Raw genomic sequence first — 18,408 nt, 5'->3', positions numbered from 1 at the left:
TCCCATGGTAAGTGGCAAAATGAAAACTCCTGGATCTAATGTGTATGTCCTGCCACCTGCTCTGTGCTACATTCTGATTTAGAGTCTGCTCCCTAAATTCACCCAGCCACTTTATAAGGAAGCCGAGAGTACGGGGGTTGGGCTGCAGGAGTTGTGGGAACAGCTGGAATGTTCTTTGCTCAGTTGGAGCTCTGGTAGGAGGCTGGGACTCTGGGCTCTGCAGTTTCCCATCTGGTGAGCTGTGACAGCGGGGTTTAGGTCTGAAATGTGCACAGGTGTTTTACATGTAAACACAGCGTTCAGAAGAGGTGTCCTCATCAACAGGGATTATATTAAATAATATTTGGTAGAAGTGCCTGTGGACTGGCTCTAGCCACCTTGAGCCCTAAGCGCTCTGCTTCCTGAGGTCCTCTTTGGTCTTTACTGTTTGTCCAGATAAGAGGCATTATGGTTCCTACTTGGGTAACATTAGGGAGGTGGTCAATGCCCTCAGTACAGCCCATTCTTGTGTTTCAAATCTGAGATGACCACCATTGATGGTAGGATCCTCCCTTGTAACTTTCGAGTCAGGAAATAGGGTGGAACCGTGGGAGTGACTCATATAACCTATGGAAAATGTATAGAAGGTCACAGTGGAACCATAGCAAACACCTCCAACTGTACCCTGAAGCAAGATGCCTTGAAGAAATTGTAGAGTAGGAAGAGAAACACAATCTAAAAAGAGTGGCCTCATACGACACCCAAGTGGCACCTCTCAATATTTTTTAATGTCATACAACTGCTGGGGTGTTGCCACTACATGATGTCTCCAACCTTAACCTGGGTCCTCAGAGCTGGCGGGTTGTCCCATCAGATGTCCCTTGTCAGCTCACATTCATCCCCCACAGCTGTTACAGGTTCACCATGCTCTCCTTTTTAAAAAACTTTTTAATTGATATTTTTTTAGAGAGGGGGGAGAGAGAAACATCAATGTGAGAGCAAAACATAAGCAGGCTGCCTCCTGCACGCCCCTTACCAGGGCCCGACCCGCAACTGGGGCGCGCACCCTGGCGGGGTGTAACTGGCAAGCCCTTGGGGCGCGGGGTCACGCCCAGCCGGCTGCGCCACCCGCAGGGCCAGAGGTCACCATGCTCTAAACAGTTGACCACCCCTCTCTCAGGGCAGGACTGTATTTTCCTGCTTCATGGTGAAAACAGAAGACGAGGGGAAACCCTCAGTCTTCACTCCGCCTGTGGAGTCGCCCACGTCCATCCTCAGTTCCCTTGTTCTGTGTGACCGGCATCCCTCCCCCGGAGGGATTCGGCCCCCGGGGGCGTGGGTCCGCCTCCCATTTCTCCCACGGCTTTTCACTTGTGCATCTTTTGCCTCTAATGGCTGCATGTGAGGAGTTTCACACTGAGGAGACCTTGCCTGAAGCTGATGCCGCTTTCCAGCCACTTTCTTCAACAAACAAGCTTGAGAACTGCCACCCTTTCTGTCTCTCCTTCCTCCCTCATTCACACCTAAATTCTTTGCCTCATGGCTTCTACTGCCAACCGTTAGCCCATGATTTTCTTGTCTAGGAGACCATCGATCCGACCGCTGCAGTCCTTACCGTGGTGTCACCATCAGCACTGTTGAGCATACTTCGAGGGTTGGTCCTTCTCTTAGTTTCATGGCTCCAATCTCCAGGTTTTCTGTGTGTTTTTCTGCCTATAGTAAAATTTCTTTGGGAGCATCTCTTCAGAGTCTAGTTGAAGGTGTCTGCTAGGGTTCCATTGCGACTTAATTTTACTTCTGTACTTTCTCCGTAGGTTAAATGATTCACTCCCACGGTTCCACTTCCGTTTGTAACACCCAAATCTCTGCTGCATTCTGCCGATACGTATAGGCGGCAGCCACCTGGGCATCTCATATAGTCGCCCAGTCGGTGGTGCCCAGCGCTCATTGACCAAGAGTACTGCTTTGCAGGCCGCCGCAACAAAATACCACAGGGTAGGGGCTTAAACAACAGACACCTACTTCCTCACAGTTCTGGGGGCCAGAAGTCTAAGATCGAGGTGTTGGCAGATTTGGCGTCTTCTAAGGCCTCTCTCCTAGGCTTGCGGATGGCCACCCTCTCGCTGTGACCTCCCGTGGCCTTTCCTCTGCGGGTGTGCATCCTTGGTGTCTCGTGAGGACACCAGTCACATTGGATTAGGGCTCACACCCTTATGATTTCATTAAACCCTACCGACCTCTTGAAAGGCCTATTCCCAAGTGTGGAGGGGAGGTGGGGGCAAGGGTGGCAGCAACCAAGACAGTGTCTTGGGGGTTAGCTTCAAAGGAGCCACCAGCGTGGTTCTCAATTTTGAAATGCCTGCCTGGTTAGAATGTAGCTGTATAAAGTTTGGTTCTTCTGGTTATAAATTTGTCATTTAGTTGTCTGATAGCTCCTTTAGGAAAAACGAAGTAGAATGTTTGAGATTCAGAGCGGTTGGACTTTTTAAGGCCGCTGGTAAGTGGAGCCAAAGGACACCCCCAGAAGGCCTTGCCAACTTACACTGCCCCAGCTGTGCAAGCCAGAGCTTCACAGCGGGGTGCTGGGGGCCAGAGCCCGTGCGCGTTACAGAGGGTGGCCTGCTGAGGTGGTCGCCTTCTGTGTGTGCCCTGTTGACAAGCCCTCGTCCGAGCCCTGGACAGCCCTAGACACGATCACTTTTTTCCGTTAGCGCCGATCTGATTGAGGGAGTAGTACCACCATGACACTATATTGTTCATTTTTTTAATTACCAATGTTTTTCATACGCCGAGGACCCCACTGCATTTTTTCTTTAGTGACTTTCCTGTCTTTTAACTCATTTTGCCACTGGAGCTGTTGCTTTTTTATATGGATTTCTAAGTCCTGCCTGGAAGCTACCAGCAGAGGGCAGCAGTGCACCAGGGTGCCGAGCGTCGGGGGCTGGAATCTGAACCTTCAGGGTTTTCTTTGCACAAAGCAGAGCCTGAGCCCTGAGACGCCGACATCACTGGACTCGGGAACTTGGGACGAACACAGACGAGGTGGTTCCTTTCCTCTCCAAATCAAGTTGTTTGTCTGAAAATCTGTGGGTGGGTTAGGAACAAGAAGATGACTTTGAAAGGTCAAGACTGTAGTTCCCAGAGTGGTAACTGCGTTCTGTCTGGATTCTGTCTGATAGGGGACAGCAAGGAGCCCTTACGTGGAGGGCACTTTTTGTGTTGCTGTGCCACTGCGTGAGTCCCAGGTTGTTGCCAGAGTATGGTGTGTGTGTGTATGTGCAAATGCCCACCCCACCCTCCAGAAAGGTAGCTGAATAAACTTTCGTGTATGCCAGCCTCTCTCTCTCAGCTGGATTGTTCTCAGTCTCGTTGAGAAATTAAAGCAGCGGGATAGGGAGGGTCTGGGTGGAGATACAGAAGTGTGGGGTGGGGTTGGGTGGGGGGAGGACCTGCGAATGCTGCCCAGGCCACCTTTCACCCTACGAAGCTAGATGAGCCTTGGGAAGATGTGAAGCCCCTGAAATCACATTCAGAATCATCTATGCACTTACATCATTTTTAAAAATTGAATTTTGAACTAATTACAGATTCAGAAGTTGTTGAAAAAAGAGTAGAGAGGCCTCGTACACCTTTCATCCAGTGCCCCCAACCTCCCATAACTTGAGTATAAGATCTAAACCAGGACGTTCACGTTAGTACAGTTCAGGCCTCATTTGGACACCACGAGTTTTACATGTCCTCGTGTGTGTTCATGATGTGGGTGGTCCTGGACTGGCACCTTTTGGATTTATTTTGTGCAAAAAGTATACCCATATTTGTTTAAGTTGTCATTAGTAGAGTTTTCTGTTATTTGCAGCCTTGACATTCCAAACATACATACAGTTGCAAGGTGCAGAAAACCTAATGCAAACTGGTTTCATTAAAAAAAAGGAAGGGGAGGAATATTGGTTCATGTAATAAAATTCAGAGGAATAGCTGAACTGGCACCAGAGGCTCATGGAGAGGGGAGGTGTCTGAAAGGAAATTGGAGGTGCTGTTCCCAGGGAGAGGGGAAATAGGTGCTGGGCAGTGACCCACCGTTGTCCACTACCTCCAGCAGGGGTTTTGTGTCCTTCCTTGGGGGCTCAGTTCTTGCATAAGGGGGGGTGACAGCTGGGCAGATACCCCAGGAGGTCTTTAGCACAGTCATTGTTCATGCCTCTAGGACACTCTGCTGCAGGTCTCCATGTGCCTCAGGACGCTGGGCTAGTCATGGTGTCTCTAGCCATTCTCCTGGCCTGATGGAGGTCTGCAGGCCCCAGTGGGCTGCCTAGGAGCTGCTGTGGTTGAAACAGGGTCATGGGTTTCAGCTGCATGTGTTGGGTAGGGCTTGGGATGTTTTTAGATAGGGCCCCTGCCCCCATCCACACCATGCCCACTGGCTGCCCCTTGTATCCTCAAACTGCCCAGTACAGACATCAATTTTCTGCTCTGCTCTTCCCCACCCCCAGCACTGAGTCCATCCCTTCCACGTGGACCCAGAGGTCTTTGAGAGAGACATTCCCGGGGCAGGGTTGCTTCTAGTGCTCCCATGATACTCAGGTTTATGGAAAAGGTCAGCATTTCCCAAAGTGTGCTATTCATTGTGGTATGTGGCTTATTTTAATAGATACGCATCAAATTTTAGACATTCCTTTAAAAAAATCTTTTTACTGTATAATAAAATAGAGATATAGAGAAGTACGCAAAACAAAGGTAGAGTTTAATATATGATTATAAGGCAAACACCCCAAATGCTCTTGTAATCCAAGAGATGGAATGTTGCAGCCACCAATATCAACTCTTTGTCCCCTGCCCCGGCCTCCTGCCCGTCACTGCAGGAGTGGCCAGGGCCTGGCTTTCCTAGCGATCACTTCCTTGCATTCCGCCAGTTTCGTCCAGCCGTGTGCCCTGGGATCTGAGGCCCAGCCTGTCCACTCTTAAAGCTGGGCCTTTACCGCTTTTCATCTGCGGCTTCCCTTCACCTTTTCCTCTCCTCTCCTTTTATCTGTTGAGGAGTCCAGGCAGTTTAACTGCGGTGTCTCCCACAGTCTGCATTTTGCTTGCTGCCCTCTGGGGACAGTTCAGCCTGCTGCTCATTGACAGCCAGATCTAGAGGCTCGGACGGACTCAGCTTGTGTCTCTCCGGCGAGACTCCGGGTGGCCACATGACACAGCAGCCTGTCCTCTGTGCCCTTCATAGCCGGGGTGCTCAGTCCCTAGATGCATTAATTCACCCGGGGGGTCCAACACGCTGACATAGATTGTTTTCACTGTGCTGTGATTCACATTTTATTGCTTATTAATTTTGTCATTCCACACAATTTATAAGCAAATAGGCTTTGAGAAAATACATGGCGAGTGTTAAACAGATGATGGCAACATTGATGAGACTGTTCCAGTGTTTTGCACCCGGTAATGAGAAGAACCACAGCTGCCACCACTACAAAATGATGGTGTTTCAGTTCCGTCATTTCTTTTTCATTTACTTGCTGGGATTCTTTATAAGCAGATGCCGCCTCCCGTCTACCACGAGGTGACCCAGCGGTAGAGCTCATTTAGGAGAGGCAGGGTAATGGATGCTTCCTTCCCCTGCATTTACCAGTTTGCAAAGTAATAAACTGGCTTCTTGTTATCTTCTGGAGGTGACCAATTTATTTCCATGATCATCACAGACTCATGGATTGAAATAAATGTGGTGAGTTTCAGTTTGTTGGAATTATTACTATGATCAGAGCTCCGATTGTCCTGTCTTCGGCCAGCGGGAGCCTCTGTGCTCTACCCTAGTCTGCGTGGAGCTGACCTGTGACGGCTGCCCCTCCGTCGTTCATGCCAACGTGTTCCGGACGCCTTGTGAACACTGTCTCCTCAGATCCGCAGTCAGTCATTTCTCCACATCGCCCTGACTTTTTAAATTTTATGCTCAGCCGAGGATATGTTTTTATTGATTTTAGAGAGAGAGGAAGGCAGAGAGAAACATTGGTCAGTTGTCTCCCATACGCACCCCGACCAGGGATCGAACCCGCAACCTTTTGGTGCACGGAATGACGCTCCAACCCACTCAGCCACCCGGCCAGGGCAACATGGCCCTGATGTTTAGTGGGAAATGGCATCGTGTAACCACAATGTGGGCTCTGAGGGTGCTCAGTGCTGCTGGGTGGTCATTGTTTCTTGGCCTTTTCAGTGGACAGACTAGTAGATAAAGATAGAACAATAGATAAAATACCTTGTACGTTCATACTGGTATTTCCAATTAAATTTTAGGACTAGAGATTTTTTATTTAATCTCCTTCCATACTGAGAATCCTGATTTTTAGGACACGGGGCAATTGTTAAGATATCCCATAATTGCTCATTTGTTTCAGCAACATTACACACACAGCAGGGAGTAATAATACTAATGCTCCTACCACCAGGATGCTAGCTGGAACTAGTTTAAAGGCTCTCACCACAACTTTTATAGCTGTTTTATACCTGCATCGATCACCCCTGTACACCATATGCTGTTCCTTTTTTACTCTTCACCCAAGGATAGGTTGTGGTGGGGAGAGAGGGAGAGAGAGAGGGAGAGAGAAACATCGGTGTGAGAGACAAATTGACTGGTTGCCTCCCACACGCGCCCCGACCGGGGCTGGGGAGCAAACCTGCAACCCAGGCACGTGCCCTTGACTGGGAACCGAACCCGTGACCCTTCGGTGCACGGGCCACGCTCTAACCACAGGGCACACCGGCCAGGGCTGGATCCATTCACTTGCACTCAACTCTTACTAATCCTAAAAGCTTTTCACTTGATTATTTTAGGAAGGAAACCTCCTTATGGACAAACGGCCACTTTGCCTCTTCCTCCCCCGCCTGCAGCCCAGCCCGGCGGAGCGGGTCCTTTCCGGAGCGAACCTTCCGTGAGGGAAGACGGTGAGGACCCCACGGAACATCAAAGGTCAAAACCAAGGCAGTGACATGCTCTGCTTCTGGGGAGCCGCCAGGCAGTACTTAGGGGAGATTGATTGCTCCCGGCGCTTACATTAGAGAGGGAAGAAGAGAGCCAGTAAATCAAGTCAATACTTGATGAACTTTGTTCCCTTTGAGTTACAAACCAAGAGGAAGGAGAAAAGGGAAGTAATAAACTTAAACCAAATGGAGGAGGGGAACTGATAAGCTAAATAGCACGGGGAGGAACCGGCCCCATCCGCTGCTGTGGCCCGCGCCTCCTTCCCATCAGGTCCCCGGGGCAGGTGGGCTGGGGCAGCGGGCTGTTGACCCCACGGCCACCCGCTGGCCGTGGACGCTGACGGGAGTGCTCGAGGTGGGCAGCCCATGCTCACCACCAGGGAAGCACCCAGCAGACAGACCCCTGTCCGGGGAGAGGAGGGCACCCCATCGTGGGACTCACCCCCCTACTCTGTAAGTCCATCTGGTCTTACACTGCTTACAGCATCGCCCTCTTCCTCTCTCTTGCTTGTTTTTAGTAAAAACATGTATTTGAAAACATTTCACCCTGATGGAGAAAAGGCCAAGTCCTTGGCTTTGCCTGCAGTCAGGCCAGAGCATTTGGGATCAGAGACCCCGGGCTGGGTGGAGTGGGGCACAGCGACCAGTGTGGGCACAGAGGGGAGGCTGGGCTCACACGTTCTTTTCACGCTGGTTCTTAGAGGATTTAACTATGTTTATTTGAAGGGAAAGTTCTCTTACAGTCACTCTTAAAAAAATGAATAAGCCATTAGCTAAGTTCAAAAAAGGAACAAATGCACATTAATAACGTGCTCTGGAAAAGAGTGAACTAATACAAAACATGTTTTACAAGCAGAATGAGGGGATCAGATTCTCAGCAGTCTGCTTGTGTGTTTTTGTAACAAAATGGAAATTCATATCTTCCCAGGGGCCCATCATCCGTTCCCCTCAGCTCAATGTAATATGCAGCAATTTTTTTTAATAGAGAGGAAAAGGCTCCCAGCTGCTTTTTTGAACAAGAGGAGACAGAAGGACATCTTGGAGCAGCTCTGGGCCTGCTGGGAGTCACTGGGGCCCTTGTGTTTTGCGATGGAAGGAGGGTGGGCTCCCATTTTCCAGGTGGGGGCTGCTGTAGACCAGGCCTAGCAGGCGCTGGCCTCCCTGGGTACAGGTTCTGGTACAAGCGACCAAGAGCCTGTGGGGAGGGAAGAACACAGGCCCAGTCCCTTCTCCCTGAGACTGCAGTTAGGGGGGCCTGGGGGCTTGGCCAAGGTTGCCCAGCTGACAGGGCTGTGCTGCTCCCAGCAGAGTGCGGGCTGAGGCTGGGGCCCTGGGGCCCAGCCACCTGCTGGTGTGGAGGTTTGGGAATAATCCCAACCTTGTAAAGATGACCCAAGGAAACTGAGGCCTTGGAGCCCAGATGAGGGGTTCCCTTGGGTCAGGACCAGCAGGGCATCACTGCAGTTGTCCACAGCATCCAGCAGATTTTTGGGCCCCGTTTTCAGCAGTGACACTGGGCGGTAGCCTCAGAGGCAAAGGGGGCAGCTGACTCTCTTTGCCTGGCCTGGGTACGTGCCAGGGAGGCCTCAAGGTGGAAGTGACCAGGTAGTCTGTCCTCTGTCCTGGCTTCCCCACCGGGCTTCATCGCTGCTCACAGTGCCTGGTCCTGGCCCACCCCTCTCTCAGCTGCCCGACTTGGTCCTTATATTTCCCAGTTCATATTTCTGAAAGAGGATCTGGACTAGTTAATTCCCACTCTCCTTTCATGCTGGCGCCCACAGGCCAGATGCCCGCCTGGCCCATCAGCTGTGGCCCGGGTGGTACAGAACGTGGCACCCTTCCTGGGACCTGCTGCTTTCAGAAAGGACAGGGCGTGGGTGTAGCCCTTGGAGCAGGGTTCCTGGCTGCTCCTGGGAGGGACCGTGCAGCACAGTCTCCTGTTTGCCCAAAGTCGTACAGCTGTTTAGTGTCAGAGGCAAGTTGCAAATCCAGGTCTATTCCTGCCAGAGCCTCCTAACATCAGCCCCCCATTCTCCATGGGTCTTTCAAAGGTAGGTGTAGAAGGGGCAGGAGGGGGGAAGCAATTCTTTGGCCAAGACGGAAATACGGCCAGAATGGTGGAAATAAGAAAGTGCTATTTTTCGATCACTCCTTTAGTAGATACAGTTACAACTGCCCTGTAAAGAATAGTTATCAAGCACCTAAGCAAATATAAAACCTCTCACTGCAGGATAATGCAAGAAAAAAAAGCCAATAAATCATTACCCGAATGTTTGAAAAGTGGCGTGAATTGCATATTAAAAAGTCAAGGGAATGGGGTGAGGTCATCTTAAAATGGGAGGAGGGCCCTCAAATTAGAGCCAGCTGTGCTCAGGCTCCACACCTGGCCCCGCACACGGGCCAGTCCACGTGAGAGACGAGTCAGGAGTGGGCGATAAACCATCCCGGGAACCACAGGAAGCAGGTCCCTCGCCAGGTAGGAGTTGGAGTGGGAATGCAATGACATTAGCAGCTCTCGCAACTCCACAGCTCAACACTTCAGGGGCATCCTCGAGGGCTGGCAAACTTTTTGTTTCATTTTGTGAGTTTTAAAACGGCTTTTTCCAAATCTCTTCCTCTTCCCGGGGTCTTATGGTTACTCCCTGTTCCAGGCACCTGCAAAATAGTCCCCATTTTCCCCTCGGTTCCTACAGTGAGCTTTGTGCCCATGGCATCCTCCTTGGGGGACTGTCGGTGAAAGCGTTCAGTGATTCCAACCAGCGCTGCCTGGGTTTCAATTCCCACGCTAATTCTCACCAGCCTGGAGAGCTAGGTGTGTACCTTGGTGTTCTCATCTGTCAAATGGGAATAAGTACTGTAATCACCCAACAGGATTAATGTGAGGATTCAATGAGAGGATTAATGTTCATTATTGGAGTCATGGTGCCTGGCACATAGTAACTGCTCACTAAATCTTAGCTGTTTTTGTTGTGAAATAGAGATTGGAAAAGAGTTGCATGACATTTTGTTGGCTAACAAACCCTAGTCATTCTGGCCATTCCAGGGAAAGGCACAGAAAGGAATGCCAGGGGCTGCCTGGTCTGGGACTTGGCATCTCTCCATGGGTCTCAGTCCCTTCCAAAAACATCACAGCTCAGAGTGATTCTATAAGCTGTTGTTTTCCACCACTGCAGTAGTTCAGTGATCGTCCCTCATTTGTCACGGGCACTCGTTTTATGGTTATCAGATATTCATTGCCCTTTTTGTAAACAGCCCTTGATGTCTTTGGGGGCACTTGCCCCTATCCTATTGGGTGCAGTCTTTGGGGAGCAGTAGGTCAGGAAGTTCCCAACCTCATGGCTGAAGAAGCCAGAAGGGGCTTCAGAACCCATCACAGAAGTCACAACGAGTCCTAGGGGCACAGGGCCTGCGCCCCACCCACCTGACTCAGCTGGGACTCTGAGGTATACAGGGACAAGTAGAGAGACACAGGACAGAAAAGAGGGAAAGCTGGCTCCTTGCAGGCGCAGCGCCACCCCAGTTCCTGCTGTTTCCGAGCTTGTCTCCTGCCTTCCCACCAGCTTTCCGAGCGACCCGGAGCTCCCCGTGTGCGTCCAGCTGGCCGGACGCGCGCAGTCTGTCTCGCTTTCAGTTGAAGCCCCTTAACTGAGGCTCATTCGCGGAGTTGCACTCTGAGTTCAGCACAGTCCTGACAGGTGAGAGGATGAAGAGCGCTGCCGGGGTCCAGGTGGGACCGGAACTCGGGTGGGAGGCCGTAGGGTAATGCAAGGCCAAGAACATGTTTGTCTTCTGCTTGTTCACCTGCTTAGAGGTGACCCCTCAGGCCTGCTCTCTCTCTCAAAACCTTCCACCCATCACATAAGCCGGGCAGGGCTCACTGGACCTGCCAGGGAGGGGAGGGTCTCCCAGACTCGTGGGCTTGCAGAGGTGGAGTCTGAACCCAGGACTCCAGACCTCCAGCGCTCCTTTTATTACCCCACCTGGCCCCGCGAGCCAGGAGCTAAAGTTGTGAGGAGATAATCCAGCCGTTGTTTCCGACCTCACACCTGCCCCTTTGCTGCACGGCGCTGAGCTGCCCGACTAGAGCAGGGGGCGTCTGCTCCGGGCATGTCGGGCTCGGCCGCGTGACTTGCTCTGATCAGCGGAATCCGAGCGGAGTGGACAAACCTGCCAGGCAGCCTGTGTTGCCGCCACCCCCCTGCATGTCCTGCCCACGTGGAGAGCGTAGCCCAGGTGGCCACTGGCCCCAGAATGAGGGACACCCGGGGGGCTCATGCAGCGCAGAGCCCGACACGGCTGCCCAGCCCGCCCGCAGCTCCGTGACAGGCACATGCTGCCCAGCCGCTGGGATCGCCGAGTTGCTTGGCACGACTCGGGACGAGCCTGCCCCATGCCACGTCCTCGAGCTCAGGAAGGGCCGAGTGCGAGGCTCCAGGCCCCCCGCCCGCGGCCGAGCCCTCCGACCCGCCTGGCTCCCGGTGCCGCCCGCGCCGAGCGAAGGCTCCGCTCATTTGAACGGCACCCGGTTCCTCGGCCTCAGCTCCCTCGCCTTCCCTTGGCTCACCTCGCACTCCAGCCGCACCTCAGCCACGTGCACACGCCCGCCCGACTCCTGACTCCACCTGCGTCAGGCCCCCGCTTCATGGAGACCACCGGCCCAGTCCCAGCCGCCCCTCCTCTAAACACAGGCTGTCCTAGCGGACAGAGCTCAGCGCTGCTCCTCACACCCCTGGTCCCCCCTCCATCCCCCGGTTAGGAGTGGCTGGTGCAGCCCTGCCTGTGTGCCCGCCTGCCCTGCGCCCCCCACGCCGCCTCTGGGCACCCTCCCTGGTGTGTCCACATGGGTGAGGCTCGGCATGGAGGAGAGGGTGTTGGAAGCCCAGGGAAGAAGGCCTTGAAGGAGCAACCAAGACAAAGGAAAGAGGCCAGGCTGCCTTGGGGCTGTGACAAGACCGCCTGGATCCAGGCCGAGTTTGTTAACCGAACCGGAGAGCTGCTGAAGGAGGCCTGCTGGAGCCCTGACCTGACGTCCAAGGGCAGCTTAGGGTTCTCGAAGGTCCTTCTCTCCCAGGCAGGTGGCCATCAAGAAGTGAACACATTCAAAGGACAGGGTCAGAGAGGACATGCCTGGTGACGTCAGCAGAAAGTAGCCACCTGGGTTTCTGCCCAAAGTATTTTACTGAATAAGACTTTTCCTAACTGGCACAAGTGGTCTAGAAGCTGGTCACTCACACATCAGAGGAAGTGCTCTTGAGGTCAGCAAGCTCCTGCCGCCCCGACTCGGAGCATCAGAGCCACCAGAAAAGCCGGCCACGCGAGACCGCAGGCTCCTGCTCAGTCGGGGGAACCTGCAGCCCTCCAGGGCCCCACGCCAGGGAATGTGTGGGAGCCGAGTTTTATTGCAGGAACCTAAATTTAACCAGCTGGAGCTCTTTTCCAGCAATCATCCTATTCTTATGTTTAAAATAAATGGTGCATCTTTTAGCAGGCAGTCGGCGTTTCATTGTTAAGAGGAAGGTGGAACAGAGTGTTCCTGGCCGGCTGGCCCAGGCTCCAGGCTCCTCGGCAGGATTTCTCCGCATGTGGTAAAGACATTTATTAGTGCAAATGTGCTTCAGGCCTGACAGATCGGAGCCCACATTCCTCCACAGCCAGCAGCTGCCAGCCACCGAGTGGCACATCCGGAACCCTTTCCAACGTGATGTCACTGTGCTACCAGGCGCCTGGAGGAGGGAGGGAGGAAGTTAGAGAAAAGGGAAGTTTTAGAACACTCACAGGATTTACCAAAATCTCTTGGTAGGAGATGCTAAAATGCTTCCTAGAACAGTAATTAAAAGTGCAAAATAGTTTAAAAAGAGACAGTCCCAATGTATTAGGTTTTTTTTTTTTCTCTTCAAAAATAGGCTTTAGAATATATAGGAAATCAATATACAATAAAAAAGGCAAAAGCAGCTCATTCCTTGAAAAGATCAAACTATGAAACCTTCTGGCTAGTTTTACAAAGAGACGTCCACATAATTAGGAATGAATTTAGAGAAATAACCCCCGAGGCAGCTCCTGATACCCAAACCTGACAAATAAGCATAAAAAAATTGTGGCCAATCCTTCTTACTTCTGAATATTGGTATAAAAATCCTAAATAAAATATTAGCAAATTGAATTCATCTGTGTATAAGCCAGAGTTTATTATAGGAGTGCAAGAGTAGTTTAAAAATTTGGGAAATTTCGTCTTGTAATTTATCACATTAATAGGATAAAAGTAAAAAAGCGTTATACATCATTATCCTCATAAGAAATGTGCGTGGCACACATATTCCATACATGACAAACTTTTACCAAAATGACAAAACTACCAAAGAAGACTTGGGTAAATGGAGACATCCTCTTTGCGGATGGAAAGTCTTAATAGTATAAAAGTGTCAGTTCTACCTCAAATTAATAAAGAAATTAACATAACTTTTATCAAGAACCTGATGTAATTAAAAAAAAATTTATAAAGCATTTTAATATCCGTCTGGAAGAATAATTTCATAAGCTTAGGAAAACAATTTTTGGAAACGGCAATGAATTAAGGAGGAGACATCAGATATTTTTAATTGAGGTATAATTTACATACAATAATTAATACATTTTAGGTGTACATTTTGAAGTTCTGATAAATGTGTGCACTTTTGTCACCACCAATCCGGTCAACACCAACCCCATAGAACATTTCCATCTTTCTGGAAGGTTCCCTGAAGCCCCTTTATAGCCAACCTTCCCCCAGTCCCCCTCCTCCCAACACTGGGCCTGACCCAGGCAACCACTGATGTGTTTTCTGTCACTACAGACTAGTTCCACCTGTTTTAAAATTTCATCTAAGTGGAATCTTACAGAATGTTCTCTTGGGTCCAGCTTCTTTCACTCAGCTTGCTGTCTGTGAGATGCACCCCCTATTAGATATTAAAACAATTTATTGGGCCTATAGTAATCAAAATAGTGTCATGGCAGCACAGGAATAAACAGACTGGTCAAGGGAATAGAACAGAGTCCAGATCTGACTCCAAGTTTGAGTGGGAACTTGGTAGATGAAAAAGGTGGCAGTTAAGATCAGTCCAGAAATTTCAGAGTAGCCGGTAAATGGCTTTGAGACAACTGGCTCATCATTGGGGGAAATGAGGTTAGGTTCTTTATTGTTTTATCTCATGCTGAAATAAATGACAGATGGGTTAAATATAAAAATCAAATGGGAAAAATATAGGTGAAAATATAATCTTGAAGTTGGAGAGCTCTCTGTCAGCATTAAACAAAAGCTGATAAACTTGGCCTACATAAAAATCTAAAATGTTCATCTGGCAAATAAAATCATCTGGGGGAAATAATTGTAACATACATATCAGACAAGAAGTATAAATATGCTAAATAGATAAAAAGCTACCGAAAATCAATTAGTAGGCAAATACCCAAGAGGAAAATAGGTAAAGAATAAGAGGAGCTCAGCCTGGCCGGCGTGGCTCAGCGGTTGAGCATCGACCTGTGATCCAGGAGGTCTCGGTTTGATTCCAGTCAGGGCACAGGCCCAGGTTGCGGGCTCCCTCCCCAGCAGGGGGCGTGCAGGAGGCGGCAGATCAATGACTCTCATCATTGATGTCTCTCCCCCTCCCTTCCTCTCTTGGAAATCAATAAAGATGTTTTTTTCTTTTTTTAAAAAAAGAGCTTATTCACTGAGGAAGAACTCCAAATGGCCAATAAATGTGAGTGAGGTTTGAAGAAATGCAAATCATAACAATTGTTTAACTGTTGCCAACTGACTTTTTAAAAAATTAAGGTATCCGTTTTGTGCTGAACCAGACATCCGTTCATGTTGTGTAGCAGGGCTGAGTTTCAAGTGGTGTTTTACAAAATGCTCTCATGAGTGATCCTCTGTGACCTTCAGGGCTGAGGAGGAGCTGGGTGGGTGAGGGGTTATTATATTGATTTTATAAACAAACGAGGAGTTCCAGGTTCAGTGAAGTTCCTTTCCCCGGGTCACAGAGCTAGTAAGTGGTCACATTGGGGGTTAACTTGTGTTTTCTGAATGTTGATTACACCATGGCTTTCTTAGAGCCAATGAGCTTAGCTTTTTCTTCAGTGATTTTTCATCAGTTCAGAAAGCTTTAGAATTATGAATGCTAATATATTAAGCTCTCATTTCAGGGAAGATCCATTTAATGCCTTAGGAATCTCCAATCTTGTTTCTTAATAAAACATTAAATCCATTTAAGGGGAGACACACTGATAGATTAAATGTCTTAAAAACAGTGTGAGAAATGACTGCATTATATTACCTCTGCAGGATTGCAAGGAAGCTCTGAGTTACAGTGCCAGAGATATTTCCATGTATTTTTAAATTTTGTGAAATTGATTAGTTAACTGGATAACCCACTTCTTCAACAAATATGAGTGCCTACTATGCAAGAGGCCCTTTTCTGGATAGTGGGGGTTCAGAGGTGAGCGAACCTGGCACACGTCTCTGCACGGAGCTGAGATTCTAAATTTATTTCTATATATGATAAAACGTTTGTGCTACTTTAAGTACAAAATATACGACTATGTGCCAATGTTTTAAATAACCCAAGTAGTATAGAAAGCAAATCATTTAATAAATACACACTGCAGTTTAAAGTAAAGTATATATTCACTATCTTTGCCTGAAATTTAAACTTTCAATTATAGGAATGTCAGGTTGTCCTTAGAGGTTAAGTTTATATTTCGTCCCTCTTCTTCTGAAGAAGGTTCCAGAAAGGCCCCCTTGGTCTCATTCAGGTCGCCCCTGCTCACCTTAGGAGAGTTTGCATTGAGAAGGGAGGGACAAGCAAGAGGACTCTGATTTTGGAGACGGGAAAGTGACAATGGCCTGCAAAGGAGAGGTAATCAGACGCCCTTGTTTCAAAGGTTAGAAGAAAAAACTCTGGCCCACCCCTTGGTGAGTCCCAGAGAGAAACTGAGGACCTTATTTATCGCAGGGCTGCTGGGACACTGGCCTTGGATCTGACTGATGTGCCCCAAACAGGGCCCCCTGGGTGGAGGGGGAGCCTGACTCCATTCCCGCCTCTGTGCCCGTCGGGCCAGCAGGCAGGGCCTTCGCGCCCCTGGACGGTCCCTGCAGGACACGGTGCCTCCCAGGCTCCCAGAGCATCAAGGTCAACTCCAGCCCCATGGGGCACTTGAGAGTCCCAGGGACCATGTGGACAGGAATATATAGTGCAGGGGTAGGGACCCCAACATCTGCCACTGAACCGGGACATGCAAGGGAAGCTGGGAGGACACGGTTACTTGGTGATTTAAAACACTATGTTTTTGAAATGGATGTGAATTCAATAATTCAAGTCAGGCAAAAAGCCATGTGACCACCTAGAATGTTACAGGCCTTCCCCACCTGTACACCAGCACACAGGAGCTTGGTGTGTGTGTTGGGTGGCGGGTGTCTCTTGGCCCCGGGACTTGACAAGAGCTCAGCCTGGGGCCTTCCATGCCCTGAGCTTCTGAGGCCTGCTCGAGGTTCCTGCAGCGCCGGGTGGGGGCAGGGGCTGCTTTCCCTGGGTCGCTGCTGGGCAAGGAGGGGTCAGTGAGGGACCAGGCCTTCCTTACTCCCCTCCCCCAAAAGCCCACCCGAGAGGGCAGAGGATCTCATCTCAGCAAAAACAACTTCACAGTGACCCTTAGATCTGCTCTCACCTTCCAGCCAGTCCAGCCCCCATCCCCAGCTTCTCTGTCTCTTTCTTCATTTTCTCTCCCTTTCTGGAGCGAGGAAAGTCCCCCGTTGTCTCAGAACAGCTCAGGCTGGATGCCTGTGACCTTCCTGGTTCTCAATGTCACCTTTCCAAGGTGTGTTTCTATACAAAGACAGCTCCTCTCCCAAAGGGGCTTCTGCCGCCACCTGCTAAGCTAATGAGCCGCTCGCTGCCTCTCACCTGGCGCTGAACTTCTGAATCAGGACACACTGCTGGGCCTGGACGAGCTATTTGATAGCAGCCACTTGTTTATTAACCACTGATAAGGTGCAAAAATATTTTATATAAGCCTCGTGAGATGTACTTGAAGCTTGTTATAATGGGTATTTCAGAGGTTAAAAGGTGGAGAGCATTTCCAGAGGTTGTAAAACAACCCCTCAAAGTTCTATGGGGAATAGTACACTTTAAATGCTGAACTGAGTGACATGTGAATTATATCTCACTAAGACTGTTACAAAGATTTAACAGTTCCTTGGCAGCCCTGAAACGCTCCCTCTCCACCAGCCAGGCTGTCGGGACATATTAGCGTCCCTCCTACTGTTGCTGTCACAAGCACCAGAACTCAGCAGCTTAAACCGCACACTTTACCTCACAGTTCTGCGGGTGAGAAGCCAACAGGGGTCTCACCGGGCTCAAACCATAGTGTCAGCAGGGCGGCGCTCCTTCCTGGAGGCTCTAGGGAGTCTGTTTCCCTGACTTTCCCAGCTTCTGGAGGTGCCCACATTTACCTTGACTCAGGACCCCCTGTCCATCTTCAAACCAGCAGCGTCGCATCTCTGTGTCTCTCCGTAGCCACATCTCCCTCTGACTTACTCATCTGTCTCCCTAGCCCACTGTCAGGGACCCTAGTGATTGCACTGGGCCCACCAGGTAATCCCCGGCCATTTTCCCTGGCTCAAGGGGCCCCTCCATCCTGGTCAGGTGGTGTGGAGCTGGGAACGTCAGGCACTGCCCCTCTCCAGCGCCTCCACCTGCTGCAGGAAGGGGCAGGGCGGCCACGTGCAGCCCAGGTGGCCACGTGCAGCCCAGGTGGCCACGTGCAGAGCCCAGGTGGCCACGTGCAGAGCCCAGGTGCAAAGCCTTATTTTGGCCACAGCAGGAGGGAGATCCAGCCACAGAGGCAGCCCAGGTCCCTGCATGGACACTGCCTTGGGCCTGGATTCAAGCTCCAACCCCTGGGAGCCATGGGCATTGTGTCCCAGCCCCACCCAGCTGCTGAGATACTTTGTCTGCTCAGCCCCCTTTGGGGGGTGAATCCTGCCCCAAGCCAATCAAGTGCAAGTGGTTTTTATGGGGGGTGGGGGTGCCCATCACAAGACCTCTGAACTCTGGTCACAGTCAAGTGGCTCGAGATGAGTCCTGGACCCCAGTGAGGCCAATTGGTGTCCATCCCTGGGAATTTCCCTTCCAGAGTGCCCCCCTAAACTGCAGCCCTTCTCTGATGGTAGAGTGGGAACTGCTGAGCTCAGGGCTCTAGCAGGCCTGAGAGAATTCAGCTGACCCCTATCAGGAGCCAGAGAGTTGTTGCAGGGAGAGTCCCTGTGGTCTTGGCGATGCTGATTCCAAGACCCCCCACCCCCACACTGCCTGTCTCCTCTCGGGCCCTGACAGGTCTGGGAGTTTTCCTTTGCGCAGAGCCAGCAGGAGTAGACTGTTTTCACCTCTGCAGCCCCAAACCTGACCCATCAGCGACAAAGTAGGGTGGGGGGTG

Source organism: Miniopterus schreibersii (assembly GCF_964146895.1).
Source record: "Miniopterus schreibersii genome assembly, chromosome: 7".
Lineage (NCBI taxonomy): Eukaryota > Metazoa > Chordata > Mammalia > Chiroptera > Miniopteridae > Miniopterus > Miniopterus schreibersii.
The sequence above is the reverse complement of the archived record's forward strand: the minus strand, read 5'-3'. Positions refer to the sequence as shown.